A 10,663-nucleotide genomic window follows, 5' to 3' on the forward strand; every position below is an offset into this window, starting at 1 on the left:
ATTATTGTGTTGAAATGTAGGTGGTGCCCTGAAACACACAGGAAGATGTGGGCAGAACACACGCCCATGCTGTAGCCCTTAAGTCCTTTGTGAGGATATTGGATGCAGAGTTTGACTCTAGGGAGTTGGTGGTGCATAATCACTTGTACGCGCAGACAGAAATGTGTGTTTGCTGCAATGGCACCTTGCATTTGACAGGGTTATTTGGAAGACTAACTCATATTCTATTTTCAGCAAGCAGTATTTTAGCACCTACAAATTAACAACAGGTGTAATTCATCAGGCACTGCATGTATTCATGTATGATGGCAAATGTTTGTAGTAAATAAAGTGCATAGACACATGTATATAAAAAATCAATAATTGATTTGGAAATTTTTTCTTTTTAACCCAACTCTTTCCTGTTTTTTAATAGTGAAATTTTGGTGAAGAACTACACTACCCACGATCTTGAAGAGAAAAGATTCACCAATCAAAGTATCGTGGCTAACAAAGCCCACCAAATGAGCTCAGCAGCGACCGCACACTCGCATGATGTACTGTGAATGACGCAATTGAGTCGATCTCTCTATGCCTTCAAACTACTTATATATTTGCAAATATCAATAGTTTTACATTTGTCCATCTTTTTTCATTTGGAAAAGTTGCACTATGTTTCGATTTTGCTATGTCAGTGTAGCTTTTCCAATAATTTTTAATGTGACTAGAAGCATTAAAAAGGCTAATTGAAATAAGCAGTTGCCATGGTGCCGCCCATTGGATTTCAAAAAGCCTATGGATTGGTAGACCCTTAAAACATTAGGGCTCTTATTATTATATCTTGCCCTATTAAGTGAGTTCTTTCCACCAGAGCTGAGAACATACACTGACGTTGAAAAGTTTGGGGTCACTTGACCGAAATGTTTCTCATGATCTTAAAAATCTTTTGATTTGAAGGCGTATGCTTAAATGTTTTAAATTAGACAAAAATATAATCGTGCCAACATATTAATTTATATATTTTTTTGAAATTGATGCCTTAATAATAAAGAAAATCAGCCATTAAGTGCCCCACATAGATGAGAACTCCTTCAATACTATTTAAAAAGCATCCCAGGGTGATACATCAAGAAGTTGGTTGAGAAAATGTCAAGAGTACATGTCTGCAAATTCTAGGCAATGGGTGACTACTTTGAAGATGCTAAAATATTTTTTAGTCACAACATAATTCCCATAATTCAGTTTCTGTTATTCCATAGTTTTGATTAATTTACTATTATACTAAAATGTGAAGAAAAAATAATGATAAAGAATGAGTAAGTGTTTAAAACATTTGAACGGCAGTGTAAGTCTGCCAGTTAATCTTCTCCAGCTTGGATACAGTGAACCAAGCTATCGCTAAGCAAAGCCACCTTGATGTGTGACAAGAGTCCCCTGGGGTAAAGCATGCTGGAAGCCTTCTATGTTCAAACTGCAGGGATTACACCACTCTATCCCCATAGCAAATAAGGGAGTTAGGGTGAAATTTAATCATATAGTTACTGACTCGTTAGTACAGCCCCCCTTGAGCTCTATGTGAATGCAGCTCATACTGATTTGATGTAATCTCATTCTTCAACCTGATTTCTTGATCGTGGTATCTCCCTTGTCTGTCATTTAGTCTCATTTATGCTAGATTTTCTTGTGAGCACGTTCACATTTCAGATTCTTGAGTATATAAAGTTCTTCTTTGTGATTGCCATGATTTCCCTCACTTCATTTGTTCATTAAAGGACATTTTGTTCACTTAAAAATTAAACACTGAAAAACAGATTGAAATTTGGGTTATGGAGGTGGACTAGATGCTTTGGCGGAGGTGAATAGTCTCAGTGAAAAACAACTTAAAATTCGGTCTGTTGCTCACACAAAGCTATCGAATGGCTTCAGAAGACTTGGAATATAACACACAAGTCATATGGACATACTTTTTTATTTTTTTTTTTGGAGCTTGACATCCCCTGGTCACAATGAACTGTTTTTGAATGTAAAAGGGCTTAGGAATTTCTTTGTTTGCATTCAATGGAAAATTAACAGCATACAGGCTTGGAGTTACACGAGGGTGAGGAAACAATGACAGAATAATTTATTTTGGCTGAACAATCTTTTTTGTGGGCTGAGATCGTTGCTCTATATAACTGGTCTTCATGACAGACAAGAGCACTTTTGAACCAGTCTGATGTGAGTTATTGATCTTACATAGATTTTTCAGTGCCCGTGTTACATGGTTGCAGCCTGTCAATTAGATATTCTCAGTTCTTTTCTTCAAGAAATGTTTTGCTCATTGCAAAAGCTACATGCTCCATGTTTTGTATTCATTCTCAAAGTCATATTGTTGGCAGGTTTCTCTGTTCCTCCAAAAATATTAGGTAATTTCCAAATCGCACTCTCATTTCAGCCAAGCCACTTTTGAAACGCTTGGTTTTGCACACATACTGTTACTTTCTTACTGTCATTTGTAATACAGTATCTACTGTAAGTTTTAAAAATAGACAGTGTGTCACTGGATAGCAGTGTATCAGTGGATAGTGAAAAGGAGACAATATTCAATAATATTTCCATCTTGAGAGTTAGAGAAGATAACTAAAATGTAACTAATAATTTTCACCAGAAAGCTGTGAGAAAGTTCACATGCTCGCTGCATATTTGGGACCAATAAGAAGAATTTAAAATAAACTGCTTTTAGAGATACAAGGTATTTATTTATTTGACTTTTTGTGCATGATGAATCATTTTGTTTTTAGGATTTTAATAAAATTGATAGTTCCAGCATTCTTATGGGTATGTCAAATAAAGTGGTGGTGGCATAGTGGCTAAAGCACAGGGCTGTTAATCAGAAGGTTGCTGGTTTGAACCCCACGGCCACCACCATTGTGTCCTTGAGCAAGGCACTTAACTCCAGGTTGTTCTGGGGGGATTGTCCCTGAAATAATTGCACTGTAAGTCGCTTTGGATAAAAGTGTCTGCCAAATGCATAAAAAAAAAAAATAATAATAATAAAAAAAAATAATAAATAAAGGACACATCCAAAATATGCAGTGTTGGGGGTACAGCAGGGACCTATACCATGAAGCCTTTTTAGGTGGATAGCCAGGTAAATTTCAGTTTAGTTTGCATCAATCCTGAGTTTTAGGTTTTAGGTACCATGAAGGTGGGTCAGCTCTTACCAGTGTTCACTGCAATAATAACTTACTATCCAAGGCTAACCTGATCCATAGCAGGTTTTGTTCTGGGAAACAGATTGCTACCAGATACTAAGTCAATCTGCTGTGAGTAAAGTGACATCCCTGTTGCAATGAAGTCACTCCCCCGTCTCTCTTAAAGCGCATTTTACAGAAAAATAAAATCTTAGAAATCAACAAAATCGACTCATGATTTAAATATAGGTTTTCAGCAGATTAAGTCTTTTATTTAATTTAAATTCATTATATTTGTTTTTCATTTACCTACTCTAGCCATAGAATCTAAAAAACTATGGAAATATAAGCATAATATTATATAATCTATAAAATAGCTAGTAAGATGCATTAATATATTACTTGCCCATAATTATTCATTTTAAAATATTAAAAGCTTAATCATTCCTCAAGATGGCTATAGAAAGAAATGAAGGCCTCCCAAACCCAAACTTCTTACAAGAGATGAACATACAGTATTTGACTTAGTTTAAAATACATCTTAAAAAAAAAAAAGAAGAACTAATAAGTTTTATTGCAAACAATACTCAAAATATTTACTTTGTAATTATTCAAATGTATCCTAGATTTTTCCCATACAAATTGATTTATCAGCTGTTTTACATTTGTATCACATTCAGAATTTGTTTCCAACAGTCCTGCACCTCTCGCAGCAGGTGTTTCTTATTGCTGTGTAAATGTCTTGAAGTTCTTCATAACTGTACATAATTGATCCCTTCAGCTGTCTAAATCATATTTTAATTCTTAATTTTATGGTGGTCTCTTTTGCACTGTACATGCATTTTCTTTTTATATATATATATTTTTTTACAACAATCTCTTGTTGTGTTGTTTGATTGTATTTAAATTCCTCATATTTGTTTTATGATCAGCTTTCAGCACTCTAGCGAGAATTGAATCTCTCTCCCCATGTTTCACAAGATTGGCTGTTAGCTGCAAATGTCACTCATTCATGTGCACGTGCACTTGAACTAATTTTAAACTCAGGATCAAAGCCTAAGTTGACAGAAAGTTTGTGAGCAGCATCATGGTATCAATTAAGCTTTATTTGATTGATTTGTTTTTTTCAATTTGAAACCAATCCTGTAAAACTTGGTTTGTTCAACTAGCTTCATGACCCTAGATCAGGAAACACGGATTAGTAAATACTTTACTTGTTGAGGAACTCCAAGGGTTGATACCAAACATCCGTTCACACTCCCTCATTCTCTTTGCTCCTCATACAGGTCAACGATTCTCCACCGGATACAACTGTCTGTGTGTGTGTGTGTGTGTGTGTGTGTGTGTGTGTGTGTGTGAGTGTGTGTATTCTGTGTGTGGCACTCTAGAGTCACAACACTCTACTCCACGTCCCACGCCAAGCTTGTTTTTTTAGAATTCTCCTTTCAGTATTATTCTCACGTATACATACACACCCATTCATGAACACACACAATAAAGATTTACTCTCTTAGACAGGAAGTTTGTGTTATATTTACACTATCATGAAGAGACAAGCTCAAAAAATCCCCCAAACTTCACTGTAGTGGTTCTCAACTGGATTTGCTTCAGGAGCCATATTTTATATTGGACAACAAGTTTTGACCCAAACAGTACAAAATATGTTTATCATATACACAAAAATGTCCTTAAAATTTAAACATAGAAATTGTTGCAGTTTGCAAGGTTAGTTTTGTTGATAGTTTTGTTTGAGGTCATTAAATGAGAAAAACTGTATATTTGACTTTGTTTTGAGTTATGACGGTATTTATTACTTTTTGATGTACTGAAATTCTGATTTCAAATTCTGCACATATTTGCTCTAATTTGTTGTTTTTTGCTTTTTTTTTGTGCAGAGCACAAGGTCTGTAATGTTGGTATCAACAATTTCAGATAATCTTGGCCCTAACCAGTAAGTATGTGATTTGTTGCTTTTCACAGTCGGACAGTCTTTTCTGTCTAAGTGGGTAGTTCTTAATAAACTACAAACTAAACCAGACTTTGTGCCGATAGTGAAAAGTCAGGCTATGTGAGACTAACTACATTTATACAACTGAATTTGAATCTTTAGTTTTTGACACACAGCTGTCTTAATTACATAAAGCAAGTCCATAGCAACAGAGGGCCCAGTCAGGCGTCAGAAGTCTATCAATGAAAAATCATCTTTGCCAAAGTGAAAGATGACCTCTGACTCTGCACTGGAGCCATGGGAAAGTTAGCTGGGAATGCTTGGACAGACAAAGCCAGACATTTCCAAGTCCTAGTCCCTATCTTTGGATGCCAGATACCCCCCACCCACACCAAAACACACCCAAGCACTAGAAATCTGCCCACGCTTGCACACACACGTACTCTCACAGATATATTCACACACACAAAACACAGATGTGCTCAGCTTACCCACCCACACACTCCCAAACACTCGAACATACTAACACATAAATACAGTACCTGCCCACACTCACACACTTATACATAGATACGCAAAGACATAAACACACTGTGGCAAACAAGTTCATTTGTAAAAATTTCCACATATTCTGCTGCATCTCAAAGATTTCCTGCAGGGTGCTGGGGAAGCTACTTTGTAAATGTAGCTCGTCAAGCATTTAAGGGGATAGTTCACCCAAAAATAAAAATTCCATCATCATTAACTCGCCCGTATTTTGTTCAAAACCCAGTATGACTTTTTTTCCCCTCCTTGGAATACAGAAGTCAGCTTCAGTCACCATTAGCTTTAATTGTATGGAGAGAGAAAAATCTATAGGGTAAAATTCTGCTAAACATCTTTTGTGTCCCACTAAAGATAGAAGTCTGGTTTAGAATAACACGAGCTGTTTATAATACAGTCAAACTTCCCTTTTGAAAAAGGAATTAGTTACACTACATGCTGATTGGGGGCAGTATCTTTCCAAATATATGTGATGATAATATAAAATCTAATAAAAACAGACCTGTAGTTGTTCTGACACACTAACAATGAGCTTTTTTGAATATATGAACATTCTAAATTAGGGAGACAGCATGAACTTGATCTATTAACAACAAAAACATATACATTTACCCTCACTACAACTAAAAAGCTAGATTACAGCCTAATTCACAGTTGCAAGCATGAACAGCAGCATTTAAAGTGATAGTTCACCAAAATTTCATTCATTTAATTTACTCACACTCATGCCATCCCAGATGTGTTTAACTTTTTCTTCTTCTGAACACAAACAAAAAAAATTAGAAGAATATTTCAGCTCTGTAGGCCCTCAGAATGTAAGTGAATAAGTACCAAAATGTTGAAGCTCCAAAAAGCACTTAAAGGCAGCATAAAAGTAATCCACACAACTCCAGTTGCTGAATCCATATCTTCAGAAGTGATATGATAGGTGTGTGTGAGAAAAAGATTGATATTTAAGTCCTTTTTATAATAAAATTCCCTGCCCAGTAGGTGGCAATTTGCACATAGTCTCTGAGTTATCAAAACCAAAAAAATAAGGAATGTGAAAGTGAAAGAGGGGATTGCTTTGTAAAAAGGACTTAAATATTGATCTGTTTCTCACCCACACCTAACATTTTAACGAGTCAGGAGAGAATGGAGGATCTAAATGCAGCGTTTTTAATAAACAAAAGAAAACCAGGTATCACAGAACATAAAGAAACAAAACACAGGGAACAAACATACAGAGCACAGCATAATACATGCGAAGACTGACAAAGGAAACAGGGAAAAGAAGGGCTTAAATACACAGAGGCAAACAAGGGAACAAGGAACACCTGTGGAAATAATCAGGGGAAAACCAATCATAAAATGAAACTACAGGACTTCAAAACTAACAGGAAACCGGAACTAAACAAGAATTTCAACATAAAAGTCAATGCAAACACAGGGAATATGTGACAGAGCCCCCCTTTTAAGGAGTGGATTCCAGAAGACTAGAGCAGACCAGGCAGACAGCCAGGAGACCCAGAAGACCAGACCAGATCAGGTGGACAGCCAGGAGACTCAGAAGACCAGAGCAGATCAGGCAGACGGCCAGAAGACCAAGGAGACCAGAGCAGATCAGGCTGATGGCCAGAAGACCAAGGACACCAGAGCAGATCAGGCAGACGGCCAGAAGACCAAGGAGACCAGAGCAGATCAGACGGATGGCCAGAAGACCAAGGAGACCAGAGCAGATCAGGCGGACAGCCAGAAGACCAAGGAGACCAGAGCAGATCAGGTGGACTGCCAGAAGACCAAGGAGACCAGAGCAGATCAGGAGGATGGCCAGAAGACCAAGGAGACCAGAGCAGATCAGAAGGATGGCCAGAAGACAAAGGAGACCAGAGCAGATCAGGTGGACTGCCAGAAGACCATGGAGACCAGAGCAGATCAGGTGGATGACCGGGAGATCCAGAAGACCACCTCAGGTAGGGACTGGATCAGGAGGACTGGTAGGCAGCCACAGATTCGAGACAGGTCAGGGGGAAAGTGTGGGCGTTGGCTCATTGGCCGTGGCAGGCGTGGGCGTTGGCTCGTTGGCCATGGAAGACGTGGGCGTTGGCTCGTTGGCTGCGGGCACTGGCTCATTGGCCGTGGCAGGCGTGGGCATTGGCTTGTTGGCGGTGGAAGGTGTGAACATTCGCTTGTTGGCCGTGGCATATGTGGCCGTTTGCCATGGTAGGCGTGGCCGTTGTTTTTTTTGCCGTGGCAGGCATTGGCTCATTGACCATGTCAGGTGTGGGCATTGGCTTGGTGGCCGTGGCAGGCGTGGGTGTTGGCTCGGTGGCCGTGGCAGGAGTGGGCGTTGGCTCGTTGGTTGTGGCAGGCGTGAGTAATTCATGACCCTACGCACCGACATAAGTGGTGGACAATTTAGCAGACTCAGGCGAAGCTGTGAAATGGTATGAAGAAGGCTGAGGCGTTGCTGTGACATGGCATGGGCAGGCTTAGGTTTAGCTATGACATGGCATGAAGCAGGCTGAGGTTTAGCTGTGACATGGAGTGGAGCGGACTCAGGCGTGGAAGACTCGGAAACTGGAACAGGGATTGAGAGAGGAGGATCCTCTGAAGCGAATGTCTCTAATATTATCTCCACATATTCCTCCCACGTGTAATCTCTGGTGTCCGGCAATTCCCTCCTCTTGTGAGTTATGAGTCCGATCTGATACAGGGATTTCAAGTGGGAATCGGTAAATCCTGTGTATCTGGCAATGGTGCTAAACAGATGTGTATTCCCTAATTGTTAAATTTGCTCGGATCAACTGGATAAAGCACACTTCTAGATTCATTTCGGATGGTCAGTCTTTCTGTAACGAGTCAGGAGAGAATGGAGGATCTAAATGCAGTGTCTTTAATAAACAAAAGAAAACCAGGTAACTCAGAACATAAAGAAACAAACACAGGGAACAAACATACAGTGCACAGCATAATACATGCGAAGACTGTCAAAGGAAACTTTTACATTTACATTTATGCATTTGGCAGACGCTTTTATCCAAAGAGACTTACAGTGCACTTATTACAGAGACAATCCCCCCGAAGCAACCTGGAGTTAAGTGCCTTGCTTAAGGACACAATGGTGGTGGCTGTTGGGATCGAACCAACGGCCTTCTGATTAACAGTTGTGTGCATTAGCCCACCATGCCACCACCACTCCCGAAACAGGGAAAACATGGCCTTATATACTCAGGGGCAAACAAGGGAACGAGGAACACCTGTAGAAACAATCAGGGGAAAACCTATCATAAAATGAAACTACAAAGGACTACAAAATAAGAAACAGGAACATGGGAACTAAACAAGAATTTCAACATAAATGTCAATACAACACAGGGAATATGTGACAGTCATATCGCTCCTGAAGACATAGATTTAACCACTGGAGTCTTATATATTACTTTTATGCTGCATTTATATGCGTTTTCAGACAATTTTAGCACCTATTTAGTCAAGTCAAGTCAAGTGGTTTTTATTGTCGTTTCAACCATATACAGTTAGTACAGTACACAGCGAAACAAGACAACATTCCTCCAGGACCATAGTGCTACATAAAACAACATAGGACAAACCCAGAACCACATGAGACTACACAGACTAAATAACATACCTATATAAAGTGCACATGCAAACGTGTGCAAAAAGTACGGGACAGTACAATAAATTACTAACAATGAACAGGACAATAGACACAGTAAGAGACAGTGCAGCACCAACCAGTACACAGTAGTGCAAAAGATGACCATTTCTAAAAATGCCAAATGTTAACATAACATACTATGAGATAGTGTTTTATGCACATAGCAGTTATTGAGGTAGCAGCCAGTTATAAAGTGCAACTCAAGACATGTGTGTGTGTGTGTGTGTGTGTGTGTGTGTGTGTGTGTGTGTGTGTGTGTGTGTGTGTGTGTGTGTGTGTGTGTGTGTGTGTGTGTGTCAAACCAGTCTCTGAGTATTGAGGAGTCTGATGGCTTGGGGGAAGAAGCTGTTACACAGTCTGGCCGTGAGGGCCCGAATGCTTCGGTACCTCTTCCCAGACGGCAGGAGGGTGAAGAGTTTGTGTGAGGGGTGTGTGGGGTCGTCCACAATGCCGGTTGCTTTGTGGATGCAGTGTTTTTTGTAAATGTCTTTGATGGAGGGAAGAGAGACCCCGAAGATCTTCTCAGCTGTCCTCACTATCCTCTGCAGGGCTTTGTGGTCCAAAACGGTGCAAGTCCCAAACCAGGCAGTGATGCAGCTGCTCAGGATGCTCTCAATAGTCCCTCTATAGAATGTAGTGAGGATGGGGGGTGGGAGATGGGAGATGTGCTTTCCTCAGCCTTCGAAGAAAGTAGAGATGCTGCTGGGCTTTCTTGGTAATAGAGCTGGTGTTGAGGGACCAGGTGAGGTTCTCTGCCAGGTGAACACCAAGGAATTTGGTGCTCTTGACGATCTCCACAGAGAAGCCGTCGATGTTCAGCGGAGAGTGGTCACTCTGTGCTCTCGTAAAGTCAACAACCATCTCTTTTGTTTTGTCTACATTCAGAGACAGGTTGCTGGCTCTACACCAGTCCATTAGCCACTGCACCTCCTCTCTGTATGCTGACTCGTCGTTCTTGCTGATGAGACCCACCACGGTCGTGTCATCGGCGAACTTGATGATGTGATTGAGCTGTGCTGCACAGTCATGGGTCAGCAGAGTGAACAGCCGTGGACTGAGCACACAGCCCTGGGGGGCCCCAGTGCTCAGTGTGGTGGTGGTGGAGATTCTGTTCCCGATCCGGATTGACTGAGGTACTTGCATTGTCTGGACTGACAGGGCTAAGATGTTTTTTTTGTTTGTGTTCAGCAGAAGAAAGTTATATACATCTAGGATAGCATGAAGGTGAGTAAATTATGAATTTTAATTTTTATGTAAACTATCCCTTTAACTAAATATTTTGCTATAAGATCTAAAATCACATGCAAGGAATCTCATCTGTGAATCCATTTTATTTTATTTTTTTATTTTTTTTCATGT

The sequence above is a fragment of the Xyrauchen texanus genome, chromosome 14 (assembly GCF_025860055.1).
Source record: "Xyrauchen texanus isolate HMW12.3.18 chromosome 14, RBS_HiC_50CHRs, whole genome shotgun sequence".
NCBI classification, from domain to species: domain Eukaryota; kingdom Metazoa; phylum Chordata; class Actinopteri; order Cypriniformes; family Catostomidae; genus Xyrauchen; species Xyrauchen texanus.